The 16,054-nt window shown below is 44.9% G+C and overlaps 1 protein-coding gene across 3 annotated transcripts in view; it reads left to right on the plus strand.

The window, feature by feature from the left end:
• ANKRD11 (ankyrin repeat domain containing 11) overlaps nucleotides 1–16,054 on the plus strand; it is a 137,104-nt gene that overhangs the window by 10,512 nt on the left and 110,538 nt on the right. For 2 of the 3 annotated variants that reach the window (XM_065848301.2, XM_065848300.2), the window contains exon 2: nucleotides 13,868–13,947. The exons of the other annotated variant lie outside the window; for it this stretch is intronic. The gene's annotated coding sequence lies outside the window, so the exon portion shown is untranslated. The remainder of the gene's footprint in view (nucleotides 1–13,867; nucleotides 13,948–16,054) is intronic. 3 annotated transcript variants of the gene reach the window in all.

The raw sequence follows: 16,054 nt of genomic DNA on the forward strand, positions 1-16,054 counted from the left end.
ATTGCGGAATTGATGTATATTTACTTAGATTTAATGTCTGTTAGACTTCATTTTCAATTAATTTGCTGTAATAGCCTGACTAGCAATGCTCTTTGCTCTGGCTCGACTTAAGACATTAAATCTCTGAAACACAGCGATGAAACATTCGTTGTCCTTATCTATGCATAAAAAGTTGAGTTGCTTTTCCTAATGATGTGTCTGTGCCTTCCTGGGGGTGGTTGCAGCTGGGTGAACACCTTTCGACCTCAGACGTGGCACCTGACAACAGCTTTGGCCAACACTGGTACCAGAGCACTTAGTCACACTTAGAAGGAAAAAACCCAAAACCAAAACAAAACCCCAAACGTTTCCATTTGGCCAAGAGCAGATAGAAGCAGAGGGAAGATGGATTTTAGTCGCATTTGTTGCCTGTCTCTGGATTTGGGGTCTATTTTGCATATCTCGTTTTTGGCCACCATGTCCACCTTGTGCTGTGGCTGCTGTTCTTACCTGTGCCCGTGTTTCCCTCAGATTTCCTACCACCCGTGCTCGGATGCCTGATGTTCTAGGGTACGCTGAGGAAACAGAAGGCTGCTGGTCTCTGCTTTCTGGATGGCTTGTTGAAGCCTTGGGAGGACCTACTACTGAGATCTGAGTCGTGGTGGCATCAGTTCAAGCTGAACTCGTCAATTAGCAAGTGATTCATTTTTGCTTAATAGATTGAGCTAAAGGAGAGAAAAATCAACCACATGGGATTCTCTTTTGTCTGTGTACTTTCATGGCAGAAACCTTAAATTGTAACTTAGAGGCTTGAATTTCACTTGCCTCCCCAGAAACCTCAAACTGAATTTTTAGGTTGGTTTTAGACCTTAGAGGAAACGTGTGTGTTGGCCCTTTGCTGCTCTTCGGGGTGAGATGCCGAGTGTTGGTTACGCAAGTCTGGGTGACTCTGGCACGTGGACGCGTTCGGGTACATATGGTCTCGCATTTATTTCTCGGTACTTTACAGAAGGAATTGAGTAACATTTGGTTCTATAACGCAGCATTAAAAAACCAGGCGTTTTTTCCTGCAATGCCGTATAAACAAGTGCTGATGACATCCTATTTAAAGCGTTTGCAGGGGGAAGGGCTGACTCCAGTTTTATTTTTCTTATACCTACACACCATATTTTAGTAGAATTTTGCTTGCTGTCCGTGAAAGCTGTGCGCTGGTATAAATTGGCTGTTTTTTAAGGTGTATATGCACAGTGGTGTGTGTGTTTTGTTCCTCAGTGCTGCTGCCCTGTGCCCATTGCTGCATGGCTCATGCTGATGCGTTTTTGCCGATGTGAATCGTAGTCAGAGACCAATCTCATTTTAATAAAAGTCTGAGAAGTGGCTGCGCTGTAGTCAGAAATTTTGGGTCTGCTGTAGTGAGAAATTTTGGGTCTCCTGTAGACACCTTGCATTCCCCCCTTTTTTTAATGTCACATAAATGCGCAGAATTGACCATTAGTTTGGGGTCTTAAGCGACATGTTTGGGATACTCAAATATGCCTCTTCAAACACGGTAGAGAATGTGTTCTGACAATGCCGGCATCTCTAAGCTATCAGATGGGACAATTTATGGAACAACTAACACTTTCTCCCTGTAATTCATAGGTTTATCTGAATTTTATTCCATTTTTGCTGGACTTCAGCTACCCAAAAATCAAATGTTCCATACTAGGTGCTTTGTAACATGGAAGTATTTTGTTTGAGAATTTAGTGTTATGTAATAGCGCAAGAAAACACTAGGAAACATTTTTTTGAGCTGGTGTTGAGTTGCTATTTCCAGTATCATAGGAACAGCTTTGCGTGGGACTGAAGGTGGAGGCACACGATGGGTGTTTAGCCCAAGGTTTGGGTCAAGGAGATGTCATTATATCGATGGAACACGGGTGGGCAGCCCGCTTAACGTTTTTAGAAGAAGCGGAAAACCCACACGACCCTGTGGTCTGTACGTAAATGGGTGCAGATGATGGGTAATGTGGGCACAGTATTTGGTTTTTGACTTTTTCCCAGTCTTAGGCAGCTGTCTCAGCAAAGCTTTGAGGTGTGTTTTCCTGAGGGTTGCTTGATGAATTATATTGTGAGCATGGTTGTAGGTATAAATTATGTGGTGAATAAGTGACCTTCTGTGGACTCATTGAGTAGACTCCTGCACCTGATAATTGGGTTAAACATTTGTTAGCACTGCAAGAGCAGAGTGGCTTCGGTGGCAAAGAGAGTATTTGACTCTTTCTGGAGCTTCGCTTTGAGAATGTTTTAAGGTTCGCTTATTTGCCCTTGGGTTTGGTCTGACAGCTAATACCTTATCAGAAGTCGTGAAAAAGTGTTACTTAGAGATAAAACACTGTAAAGTTAAACTGTCGTTCTGCTCCCTCCTTTTCTTGGCCACCCAGACTGAGTTTGAGGCACTTTTCTCCTGTGCGGTGCCTGGCGGATGGTGCTGAATGTGGCTCTGTTGGTTGGTTGGGGCTATGGGAGGGAGGGCAGTTTCTGACACAGACAAACAGTGTGAATGGGGCTGAGCTGTGGGGCAGTGATGAGTTCAGAGGAGCTGCCGTGTGTGGGGTTTCCGCAGGAGTGGGTGAGTTGTTTCCCTGTGGTCCGAGTGGCCTCTTCCCAACCACCCTCTCGGAGCGTGGGGAGATCAACCTCCCACATTCACTGCAACCTGGAGACCCACACCGTACTGCCGCCTGCCAGCCTTTGTACCTAAAAATACATTTGTGCTGCTGCACAACGGGCTCAAGGCATGTTAATCCTTTCTTCTTTAAGAAGGAGACTTGTGTTACTGGCTGAACTATGGGGTAAATCGTATTTTTGCTGCGCAGCGTTACCATTTTTCTTCTTTCAATAGAGAAATGTGGTGGGAATAATTGTTCTGGTTGGAATTCCCTCTCTGACAACAATAGCAGAAATGGGGTGGGGCTGTTTGCAAATGTTTAATGATGAGAAGTTTTGGAGGAGCAAGCTCTCCCGGGCTGCTCAGCCTTCCACGTGATTCCCATTGCTGTTTAGTCTCCGGCAGAAGCGGCGCCGTTCTCACAACTGGCTGCTTGAATAGTTTTGGCCACTTCTGTCTCTTCTGAGCGCAACTGCTTGAGAATGCTTTGTCTGCGTCGGATCTCCCTTGCTCTACTGCATTATCTCATTCAGCTGCGTTAATTTGATTGTAATTCAGCACTTTTTGCCTGGATGAGGAGGAATGAAAGCCTACCAGGCGAACACCCCTGAGTTTGGAGTTGTTGCCGCCTCCATGCAGTGATCTATCCGGCGGGCAGACAGCTTGCTGCCCTCCACACCTCCCTGGAGTTCAGACAAATTCAGACATTGTGCTTCGGCGTTTCTGCCTTACGGAGTCTCAGTGGTGAAGCTTCTGTTTATTGTAAGGCTTTATTTCTAGGTAACTTTGGAGGATATTTTCTGGTAGCGGCAGGAGAAGGGCTGGTTTAGACCCAGCGCTGATAGCCGTAGGTGAGTTTCCTGCCTCGCGTTGAACAGCTCAGCAGCTGATGTTCTCGCTGCGAGTTGTAACTTGCAATCCTGCTGCTTGTTCCCTGGGGAAGCGCGATGGGCGTCTGAGATCTGGGAGAGAGAATGGCTTGCACCAAACCTTGTGTATGTGTAGCTCTGGTCTCTGTGCTGTTTTCTCTGTGTTTCCAAGAGAGATGAGATGTGTTTTTTACCTGTCAAGATATTTGAGATTCAGGGTGTATCTTCCTCCTGCCTTGTTTGGCTGATTTGGACTCACGTGGATATGGGAGCTCATCTGCTGGACTTGCACCGGCTGCACCTGCCGCAGTTCTGGGACCTGCCGCTGGTGCTGGCCGGCAACAGGGCTCAGACAACAGAAACCATTTGTAAGGAAACTTTCTGTGGAATATGGATGGCATTAGAGGGACTCGGGCTTAAAATTAGAAACTGTTTATGATGCACAGTTGTAGTTGTTTACCTTGAACCATAATTATCTTATTTCCTGAGTTAAAAACGTCACGTCAGCTTGCTGGAGCAAGATTTGATGACAAAGGAATTGTTTTTAGCCACCAACAGAGCAAAGAACACTTCAAATGTGTGTCTAAATATGATTTTATAACCTAAAGTATAGCGCACTCAGGGTTTTAAATTGGCTCTGAAAGTTGCGTGGGCTTATGGGTAGGCCATTTGGCCGGGGATCAAGGGACTGAGTTTAATCCGAACTCCCTGTCCTTTTGTCCTCTGAGCGCTTTCCTTGCCACCCCCTGCGCTGTTTGTTTGCAGGAAGGGCTCTGCCCTTTCACCGCTGTGCGCAGGGTTTCTCGGGGTGTGGTTTCACACACGGCGGGTTCACCATGCACCCCCACCTCTCGTTCACCCTCCTGTGCTGGGCGGCTGGGGGCAGAGGAAGATGAGCGGGTTTTCTGCTGGGCTGGTGGGTTAAGCTGATTTATGACCACACGGCGGTGGGAGAGGCTGGGGATCCAGGGCGGATCTCACCGCTCAGCCCTGCTCCATGTCACTGGGAACGTCACCTCCAGCCCTCCTGAGGTGCCGGGTACCGCTGCCGCACACAGACATGCCTTGGACTTATTCTATTATTTGATCTTCGTGCCCTCCTCCTGCCGTTCCCCAGACCCGCTGCTACCAGGGGGTTCGTTTTTCAGGAGAATGGAACACGCAAGGGGAGCGACTTCTTTAATGAGGGCAACTGCTGCTTAAACCTGTTCAGGGCTTATAATAGAAGGGGAAAAAGTAATCAGTGGAAGCTGTAGGTGCTTTCCATTTATGTGATATTTTTAAAGATTTTCGTTTTATTCTATCCTTAACTTGCCAGGACCTAGACAATAAGGGGAGATGCCATGTGTGAATCAGGGAAGCGTGTCTGTGATGGTTTCTCCTTGCGATGTAATTTGAGGTGATTGTAAACCCTTTGTCCTGACTCTGGAAACTGATGACGTGAGCACGTTTTAACGGTGGCATTTTTCACGTTGCTTTCTGGGGACCTCCAGGGTCATCAAGCTATGTCTGCTGCAGTGGCAGGTGACGGTGTCTGGTCCTTGTGGGGGCTGCACGTATCTGGTGTGAGCCCTGGAGCAAGACCTGCATGTTGACGAGAGAAGAAACCCAGATCTGAGTTGTTGAAGTCTCCAGTTGGAACGTTCATGTGGCTACACAGCATTTTCCTGGCCAAGGAGGCTGCAAACCGCTGCTTGGAGCAGGTGGTTGTGCGCTTCTTGGGTACGCCTGCTCTGTTTTTTTCCTCTGAGGGACACTGTGTATGTTCTCAAAGCCTGAATGGTGACTTCCTGGACTCCTCCTTGGCTAATTAGTGTGTTTTAAGTGGGATGCCTGCATCCTTCTCACAAATCAGCTTTCAGAGAGGACAGGAAATAGTTCAGTTATTAATAGTAACCTATATCCAATTTGCCACTGAATTGCATGGTTGCAAATATCTGAGACTGTAAAGGTGACAAATGTGTCTGTCGCTCTTTTTTTCTTCCCAAGAATGGTCTGTATTTTCTCAATGTGTTAAAATTGAGTGTGGAGTAAGAAATTGCCAATTCATATTTTTAAATAAAGCGATGCTCTTCCCAGGCGAGTAGCATCGTTAACCCTCCTTCCTTCCTGGAGAAGAACTTACAAAGGGAATTGGAGTGAAACGGATGAGGAAAGGGCTCTTAGTCAAGCTCCGGGGAAGGTATTCGGTCTAATGATGGGCAGTGTGTCCTGCTTCAGACTTGTATTTAGGAGGAACGAAAAGGAGAAGGCGCCTGAGATATGACGACAGCAATGATCTAACTTTAAATTACTGGTTTGATTCCAGAGAACATGTTTGTTTCTGTTGGGTTGTGGAAGGCCAGCACCATGGAGCTGAATTAGGACAAGTTGGAGCTTCATGATTTTTTAGCTCGGCCCCATTCGGTTCAGCACGATGGGTTGTTCTGAGCTCTCAAAGATGGACAGTGCTTCTGTCTCTTCAAATTCACCTTTGAGTGTCCCTTTTGATGGCGTATCAGCATGTTCTTTACTGTGCATCTTTTCGATCCCCAGTGGTGGACATTCCCCTGATCCTGGGGGTCGTTTGTGTTACGAGTACAGGTGGGTTTTTGGGCGGCTGTGACTGTCTGAGCCAGAGAACCTGGCAGCCCAGTTTGCCAGATGAATCTGTGGTGATTCTGGCTGTTTGTTGTTGAAAACCTCAATTCTGTAGCTTTTACTCAAAACTAAGTTTTCTAGTACCTGATTAATTTATTTTAGTTTTCCCATAAATGTTTCTAATGGTCACCATCTGGGGATGTTACCGCTTGTGCTGTTGAATCCAGCGGTGCTGGTTTTCCTTTATTACTTCTTGTTTGTACGCTCGAGAAGAACGTTTGTTGTCTTTGCCTCCTACCTTTTGCTTGAACTTCTTATGTGTTAGTTTCTGTGTTGGCCCAAAAGTCTTTTCCTACACCGTGCTTCCTAAAACATTTGGTTTTCAGCTGCATTATGTCCTTCATTGTACATGTCTACATGTATGCTGCTGTACTTAAGCTTTCAAAAAAAGTGCTATTCATACTGTCGTCGTATTATCTGACTATAGAATAATTGGGTTGGACATGTACTACTTTTCAGATGGGGCTCAGTAGATGATTGAGATATGGAGGTTACAATTTCTTCTCATTTTCATGTGAACTAAAAATAATCACAGAACTGTTCTGCTTTGAGTATTCACACCATTGTGCATCCTCTGTGTCTTCCAAATGGCTTAGGAATTAACTGCTACCCATACCTGACAATAACCAGCTTGAGGGTTCTGTACCCGTTGACGCTCAGTTTGCTGGCTGGACGACCAACCAGCTCCACTGGTTTGAGAGCAGATACGATACTGCTGTTCTGTGCTGATGGTTTTCTTGGAAACACATTCTCAGGGGCTTAACACGTACATTGGGTTTTGCTGTGTACCAGGAACACTGACGTGTTCTTCCCAAGGAAGACAGTGTCTTTGCTTTGCATGTGCACATCACTTAATGAAGAAATGAACCTGTTTATATGTCTCTTGAAAGAGGTTCAACCAGGCTGGAAAGACCCAGCAATCTTAGGTAATTACATTTCGTATTGGAGCTCTAAAGAAGAAAAATAGTGTCTGGAGGATTATTTGGAAGCACTGGGGCTGACAAACAAGGATGGCTGTAGCTCCCTGGGCTGCCAGAGTGGCAGTGGATACCAACTGTGTTTGGGTGCATAACCATTTTTTTATTTCTATCCATGACAAACATAGCCACTTGCTCTAAGTGAATGCCATTAGAAGGCAAGCATTGTTCATGTACTTAAGACTTCTGTATCCATTTGCTGATAAAGTGCATGATCTTTAACGTATTTAACATTTTTAAAAGCAGGGGAGGTTTTTTTTTTAAGTTACACAGACTAAATCGTAGGCTGGAAAGCAGCTTGTCCTCCAGCCCCAGTCTTGTCTCCGCTTGCCAGGACAGAAGGACGAGCTGCAGCCTTGAGCTTCGCTCCAAGGTTGGGTAAGGAAATTGCAGAAACTGTATTTTGACTTAATACTTTCCACTCATCAGAGAAGCCACAGAAGGGTGGTAATGGTGAAGGGGGAGAGCTGAGGGAACATGCTTGTGTGTTTCTAGAGCTCTTAATTGTCTGCACAGAATTGAAAAATCTGCTCGAGTGGAAACTGTTGAGGCTTGTTGGGCTCCTCTGCCACCCCACGCGAAGGGAGAACCGGTTACCGAGAGAACCAGTTACCGCAGGGATTGCAGCTCTTGGGTTGTGCTGGGGCTCTCACAGCCCCGGTTTTTTTACCCTTTCACAGATCTTTCCGAGAGAAATTCTCTGTAATTTTAGGAGTTGGCAATTTTGACGTATTCTCGAGGGACAGAGAACTTGAAATATCTGGTGTGAACAGATAACCAGTAATGAAGTTGGAACATCCAGTAACTTCAGAGTTGTGCTCAACTGCCTGTTGTGTGTTTGCAAGGGTTACACTCAGGGAAATGTTGGGCTTCTACTAATAATTAGGGTTTTAATTTAATGCAGTTCAAATGCAAAGGTAGTTAAGCACTTTTATGTTGTCTTTTGACCTACTGAAATGAACTGCAGAATTTTTGTTTGAACTTCTCAAGTCTCATTTCTATAAAACAAGACGTAGAAAGGTACCGTACACAAGTGTCGTTTCCCATTCCCCTTTGTAGAGTGGACAGCAGTGGTGTCAGCAGTTCCTCAGGGCCAGCCCAGAATACTGGTGGTGGGAGCTGAGCCCCAGTGTTAGATCAGTGTGTCAGTATTGTGATGAGTGTCATTTAATTGGTTGAAAAGAGCAGAAATCTTGAGGAATACTTGGAACACATTGAAACCAGGTGTTGGATGTCACAGACCCTGGATTCTTTTTGTTTGCTGGAGGTCTCTGAACAGCTGGGTCGTTCCTGGATTTAGAGGACTGTCAACCCACAGCTTTTGTGGCCTGTCGTCTGTGTTAGACTTTCAATTAGAACACTTAAAGGACAATTTGGTTCCACAGGAACCTCATCTTTCCCTTCATGCTTGTTTTGGTGGGATAAATAGAGCCTTAGGCTCTTCAGCTCATGTATAAGTATCTTGATCTGTGTTTTTCAGGACAGTATCAGGTTATTTTGTATTTTTATCGAGTGGCAAAGATGACAGGAGCTTTAAAAAATGTAGATCTCAGCACACATACTGTCTGCAGGGCAAAATAAAGGAACTTTGAGACCAAGAATACATTACCTGCTTAGTTTCTGAAACCTATCAAATTAAATTTTACTTGATGTTACATTGTGGTCACAATCAAACATACTGAAAGGTTTTTTTTCTTTTTATTTTAAACACTAGTGGAATTCTCTCTGTGCTTTGGCATTTTGGTACTGGATGTGTCCTCTGGAAGCGCCGGAGTGGTCACGATTGAGTCTGGTCCCCCGAACGCAGCGTGGATGTGTCAGGGATGCTCAGTCTGGAACCTGCTGATGCAGGGCGTTTCAGTTGAAGGTTATTTATCTCTAATTTCTGCGTGTTTCTTGGAAACAGCCCTTTCTCCCCCATTCAGATCTCCAGTGCAACACCTTTCCTGTTCCCCTCTCTTCCTGATGGCTGTGTGGAGCGCTCTGGATGTTCTTGTCCAGGCTCTGCAGTGAAATTACCCCAAGTGTGGTGATTTTTATTTGCCGTGTGTCCCCTCGAGGGCCAGAGAAAAGGACTGTTGGATCTCGGGGGCGTGAGCAAAACCTACAGAAAGGAGCAGAGCCAGTAATTTCTGTATGTGAAACACTTTGATTTCTTCCCCAAACTCCAGCACTTGTTATTTTGGTTCTTACCAGACTTTGGTGCTATAACCAGGCAAGAAAACAATCCCTGTTGTTGCAGAAGGTACCTACAGATATTCCCGGAAGATAACAAGTATGTGAGGTCTGTAGTACTGGTTGTTCATGGATTCTCCCCCCAGCTCTATTTCCTCAGACAGGTGAATTGCAGTGTGTTTTTCCAGTTTCACAGGTTTCAGCAGGGTGGAAGGTGGTCTGGGTGCTGTGTGAAGCTGTGCAGACACCCCCCGTGCCCATGGATAGCGTTGGAAACGTTTCTCTGTTTCCCTCCCTCCGCATGTGTTGTACCTGCTGGAGCTGATCTGGCAGCCTGAGCTCCCTGTGCTGTGTGTTCTCCACTGAGTGTTTGTGCTGGAGCCCTCAGATGCCTCATTGATATGTTGTCTCTTGCTGAAATTATTTTGGGAGAGGCAGCTGAGCACTGTGACAAATGCTGTCCTGCTCCCTAGAGACCGTTTCCGTTCCAAGTTGGTTTAAACCAGAATCTATGCTCGTGCTGGGATCCTGTTACACTCTTTAGCTCTGGATCACCATAAAATCTGAACTGATGCAAGTCTCTCTTTAAATCTAAACACAACTTCATACTTTTTGCTTCAAAGAAGCACTAATAAGACAAAAAATGTACTTGGTTCTGGAGATGTTGGCCTCTTGATTCTTTAATATCTGACTTTATCAGATGGGTTCTTTCCTGCTCCCTGGAACCCTTGTTGCATTCAATTGATCACATTCAGAAATAGCTGGATGTATAATGTTGAATCTCAAGCACATTCTTTATAGAGACAGAGCTGGTCAAGTTTTATTCTTTTATGGCTGAGATTGATCTATGAATCCACCTCCTGCCTTGCTACTGAGACCAGTTGGTGTTTCCCTGCCAGTCCCAAACTGCTTTGATGGAAATAGTCTATAGTTAATGTGAGTATAGTTTGTTTGTGATTTGTTGTTTGTTTGTTTTTAGGTCACATCTTGTGAGTGTAAAGCGTTTGCCATCTACAAATACTGATTTCTCTAAAGTTTTAAGATACCCTTTTATTGAAGAAGTTTGAATTACTTAATTCTTAATTTTTTCAGTGAACGCTGGGAAAAGTTGCACTGTGTGCTCTAAATCTGAAGTTCACTGATCTGCCTGGGAGTGCAGCAATGTGAATCAATAACTAATCAGTGGGAACTGCTGAGGACAACATGTTAAAGAGCAGAATTTGGTGCGAGAGCTTGGAGGTGTGTTTTTTTTAATGGAACTGTCTGCTTATGCAGAGTTTCCAAATTACTTGATGTTAATATAAAATAAAGCATCGCAGATCTTGAAAGCTTGAGCCTGTTTTGAACCTGAATCTGGTTGCTTTGAACACTTAATTATTTGGTCCTTTTCCTGCCATTTGAGCGTGCAGGGAGGGTGAACGGTTTGTGGTACGGAGTGGGTTATGCAGCTGCACTGAGCTTGGCCGCCGGTCACCAGAGGAAAAACAAGGATGATGACGTTAGTTTGTGCAGTGATACCTTTTCATCAGACTAGAGCTAAGAAAATTGGATGGATAAATGTGTCTGTTCATTATAATTTAAGGGTTTGGAAGTGAAGTTGGTTTTAAATTGAAATGTTGGATTCTGCAGAAGAGCAACATGGTGCGAGCGGCCAGAACACGTGTAGCCAGTGAGGTTCTGCCCAGCATCTTCTGCCAAGGTATTTGCTGTACTTCATAAATGATGTGACAACCATTTCATAAAAATGCTATAGCGTTTGTTGTGGAAGTTACTTGGCTCAGAGCTGATCACTGTTGCAAAGTTACAATACTGATGTATATTTTATATGTGAGCTAAGTGATGAATAAAATTGCTGTATGGAGGCCAGGAAGCAGATATAAATAGATCCTCAAAATTGTGTATCAGTATGTCACGGGACAGGATTCCTGTAGAGTTTTAGGATGGTTTTGTTCAGAATTGATCATGATGGCTACTGTCAGCAAGTAACACTACTGATTTTCCAGGTAATGTAGTTGGAAGTTCAGCTTTTTTCTTTTCCCCCAGTGTATCTTTTGTCTCTGTTTAAGCGGGTATCTCTAATTAGAGTTGTGACTTATTATGGAGGAGAAGAACGTAAGAGGAGTAGGACAATGATGGCGGTAGAGCTGCGGTGCAGGTGTCACCATCGCACCGTGTGGGTCTGTGTGGGATCCCTCAGGGCCCCACAACTCGCCTTGGAAAAATCCATGAGGTAGCCGTATGTCTCCATCTCCTTTTGCTCTTTTGAAACTGTCAGAAAACTTTAATTTGCTTCCGTTTTACTTGTCTGGAAAAGTCTACGTGCTGCAGGGTTTCCTTTGAGCAAGGACCATGCGCCCTTGCATGTTCCTTTGGGTTTTTGGGTTTATTTTGTCCTGTTCCTTTTCACTGTGGTTCCCCAGACTGAACTGGTAGCGGCTCTACCCTGGATGCAGCTGTGTTGCTCATCTCAACATCTTCCCTTTGACTTTTCATCAGGGAGTAGAAGCTTTTCCAAACAAAGGAGGCTCTCCCGGGTTCTGTGTGTGTTCATCCTGGGGACTTTCCTTGATGGTTCTTCAAACCCAGCCCGCTGGAAGGCAAGTGTTGCACATCCAGCAGCGGTTTGTAAGCAATAGAGTATAAAATTGGACTCCATGTCACGAGCTCTGCATAGGCCATCCTGTGGACTGCGAAGTTGTGAAATGGTTATGGGAAACTAAATCTGTTGCTGTTTAAAGCAACGTGGTATGAGCAGGCTGGGCCTTAAAGTGGTGCAGGCAGAATTTGGGAGAATGATAATAGGTTAAAACAAGGTTTAAATAGTGGCTGTTGGCTGCCCCAAAGGACTTCCATGGTAAAAGCGTCAGTATGAGGTGTTGAGAAAAGAACACGAGCAGCAGGGTGTAGGGGGGAGGAGAAGCAGAGTGTGAAGGTCCTTGGGATGGAGCTGGGGGCAGCTGCAAATGGAGCAAGTGAGTAAAATGTTCTGAAAAGAACACAGTTTGTACTTTATAGCTCCCCACTTGCGACTTTCTATATGTAAGTTTTTGAATATAAAAACAGGTTTTAGAATTTTTCCTTTTAGAAGAAAAGGTGATTTAGAAGAAATCCAGATTTTCCATTGTTAGCTGGAACAGGGGTCGGTTGCTGTGTCCCTCAGTGTGGTTTACATGGTCTGGAGGTCGGATGGGACATGGGGTTTTGGGTGGGGAGTTTGGCAGGAGCAGATGTGGAGCTCCCAGTGAACTCTGTGGCCAGGGCCTGCACTGCTGTCGCTGCTGCTTGCCCGGCACAGCTCATTTCTGGTTAAATAGATCCTTTATTGAGCTGCTTTGCTGTGGAAGTAGAACCGGAGCTCAGGTATTGCTGTTGGGTGTCTAATGCACGTTTTGAAGAAATTCTGCGGTTTTGCTTAGAGTGTATGCTGACTCCTTCCATATGTGCAGGTCCCTTACAGCTGCAAGTGAGAACCTGCTAATGCTAAGCACGTATCTGGAGCTGGTTTGGTTCTTCGTGGACACAAAAAATCTGGCATAAGACAGTGTTTTACACATGGCTCTGCCCCTGCTCTCTGGTCTTGCACATTGCAAACCCTCAAATGTGCTTATGAGCAGTTCAGGCTTGCCCTTGCTGGTGTGACTTGTGTGGCTCCTGCCGAGCCATGCAGTCCCAAACGTGTCCCCTCTGCAGCTGAGAAGCCGGCTGGATCACCTGGAAACCCACAGTGACGTTTGTGGAGATCTTGTCTGGAACAGACTAGCTTGCTCTGGCTGGGAGGTGAATTTCTTGCAGTGTGTGTGCCGGTCGGACAGAGAGTGGCAGGTCCAGCAGCAGCACCGAGGCTGTGGGGACGGTCCCCCGGAGCCTTCCCATGCCCCAGAGGGGCACAGGGCTCAGGAACCGGGTTTGGGGCTGGGAATCGTCTGCCAGGCCTCCTATGTACCGGTTCCTGAATGTAATTCTGCTTTGCCTTGTGTTCTGAGAGAACTGGAAATTTGTAGCTGGAAAAATATCTGTGAGGGAGAGCCGTTTAAAAAATAACAGAAATGTAGAGATTTGTAATAGATTAACTGCTTTTCAAAGCAAGGATCCAAGATGTGTTTGAAAGGAAAGTGCTTATGTCCCAGGTAATTGCACAGAAGGTGTTTAAAAGGTGAATCAGTGGCACGGGGCACCCGGGATGGCAGCCTGGGCAGTTCGCTCATCCCCGCGCACTCTGTTGGGTCAGGAGTTTCTCATCACTGGGGATGTGACTTACCTTTTTTCATTTAAAAAATGCCTGTAAAACAACACAGATTGTTACAGAAACCTTGAGACAAGTACATTTTTTTGTTTAGTCTACTATCAGAAAGTTATGGAACTTGGTTCATGCTCTGCTAAGCTTTCCACAGTTTCTTTTATTCATCTATTTGTGCAGACGTGTTATCAAAAGGTTTATTTATCAGAAGGTTTATCTCTGGTTTAGGCGAGGGGTTTTATTTGGTAGCCTTCGTGTACTCAAATATAGCATGCTTGTTGTGAATAAAATTAAATTGTGTGTTTTAGTTTTCTAATGAAATAATTCCTGTGTTTTTCAGATTACACAGCGTTTTTGGGACACACCTCTGTTGGATTTTAATATATGTCCTGCTAAAGACAGCTTTCAACTATGGAATCGGTAAATATTTACGTTGTTTCTGTCCACATCTTTTATTACCCAACAAGTGCTTGTGTCCATGGCAATGTTTTTGTTGGTGTGTGGATATTTTTCTTTTCATATTTTCTTTATTTTCTGAGATTTGAAGGTAAAAATTGCAAAGTTCCGTGGAATGACTTAAAGGTACTAACTGTAATACCTTAGGATGTGTCTTTAGTTCTAAGGTGCCCTTTCAGTTTCATGTTATTTCCCATGTAACAGGTTTTTCCCTGAGTTCAGTGAAAGCCCCAGTGAACTTTGTGGTGGGGACAGTTCTAGTGCTGCTTTGTTCACTGGATTGTGGAGTTTGTTTGGGCTGTTGCGTGCTGGGTATTCAATATCCTCTAGTGTATCATGGGCTTCTTTCTTTCTTTCTTTCTCTTCACTTCAAAAAAAAAAAAGAAAAACAAAACAACGGTCTGTTAAAAAGTGCCAGTTTCTCAATATAATATCTCCTTGTGATTAGTATAATTGAAACAGATGGCACCTGTGTTTCATTTTGGGCAGAGAAACCTCCCAATATGCTGAAACTGCAGTTTGGTGCAGTGTTAGGATTCAACTTTTTGGTAGCATTATCAGATATAGAAATGACAGGCTATCCTGGAGTGGAATTTGGGGTGGGGGAAGAGATGTTTGCTCAGGCATTTTGGAGAGGATGAGATGAGTGGGGCCGGTGCTGTCGGCTGCAGGTGTGACTGGGAGGAGGGAGCTGGTTCGTGCTGGTTTTCTGTGCGTTGCTGGCAGTTTGGTGGTTTTTGAGCTGAATAAAAGCCGTTGTTTGCCCTGCTCAGTGTTGCTGTGTGTGTCATGGCGATGGCGTGAAGTTCAAGGTCATCTCAGTGTTGCCAGAAATGCCATGGAGAGTCTCTCATGGGGAACCTGCAGCGCGGGGCGCTTGGCTGACCCCTGGGCTTGTGCTACAGTGGGATCATGTGTTGAAATGGTCGTTGTGATAAAGGCTGTGGGTTACTCTGCGTGGAAATGCAGGTCTGCCTTATCAGGCAGCTTTGCAAGCCCGTAGGTTTATTTTGTCCTGGGTTTTGAGAAAAAAAAAAACCCACACAGTCCTTGCATTTAGTTTATCCATAATAATTCCAGTTTAGTTTGTCTGTAATAATTCCAAGGTATTCAGGTGGAGACAAGGCATTATTTCAATTTCCCTTGATGAATATTAATAGCAGTAGAGGCCTTTAAAGGTGAAGCAAAGCAGGCAAGGCATCGGTGACTCCCCTGCTGCAGTGGAGCAATGAGAGCAGCTGGAGCAGGAGCCCTTTTGCTGGCTGCTCTGCAGTCCCTGCAAAAACCGAGTTGAATCCTGATGTCAATTAGAAAGCAGGCTGTTTACTACCTATTATATTTCACAGCTTGGTGCAAAGATTTCTTATTATTCCAAGTTTTGAAGTAAATGGTGTTTTGCGTTTTTGCATGCAAGATGTACTTTTAAACCAGGATAGTATTAATTGCAGTGCCTTTCACTTAAACTTACTAAACATTCAAACAGATTTGCATAGTAGACTTGCCCACTGGGCAAAATCACTTGCTTCCTGACAGATTATGGAGCTGTATGGCAGACTGCGTCTCTCCAGGGCCTTCTGTCTGCATCACTTGCCTTTTGGCCACTAATATCTTTTAGGATTATTCCTGAGAGCTTATATCATGCACCACATCGCTGTGGCAGCTGCCCTTTGGAAAAGTTTGCCTTTTCTCTATCTTTTCAGCCCTTTTCTCTCTGGATGTTTTGTACTTTGTGTATATGTTGATGATGGCTCTAGCTGAAACCGTGGATGGAAAAACTTGACAGATGAAGGTTGAGGATGTGTGATGTGACAAAATATTCACGCTGTGTAGAAAGAAATAATTAGTTTCAAGTCAGATGTTTCCCTGTCTCGTGAAACAAACAAAACAAAAAAAAAAGAAAGAAGAGTGATTTTGCTTTGTGGGTCTTGTACTGGGAAGGGACTCGGGTGTGCACTGTGCCGTTCCCGTTGGTTGCAGACCTGGTGTGGGTGTTTCTGTCCCTGGGAGGTGGTTTATTCCCATCTCACATGCCCGTCCCGCTGCTGGTGATGCTGTGCTGCTAGCCTGGTCA

The sequence above is a fragment of the Patagioenas fasciata genome, chromosome 13 (genome assembly GCF_037038585.1).
Source record: "Patagioenas fasciata isolate bPatFas1 chromosome 13, bPatFas1.hap1, whole genome shotgun sequence".
In the NCBI taxonomy this organism is placed as follows: Eukaryota; Metazoa; Chordata; class Aves; order Columbiformes; family Columbidae; genus Patagioenas; species Patagioenas fasciata.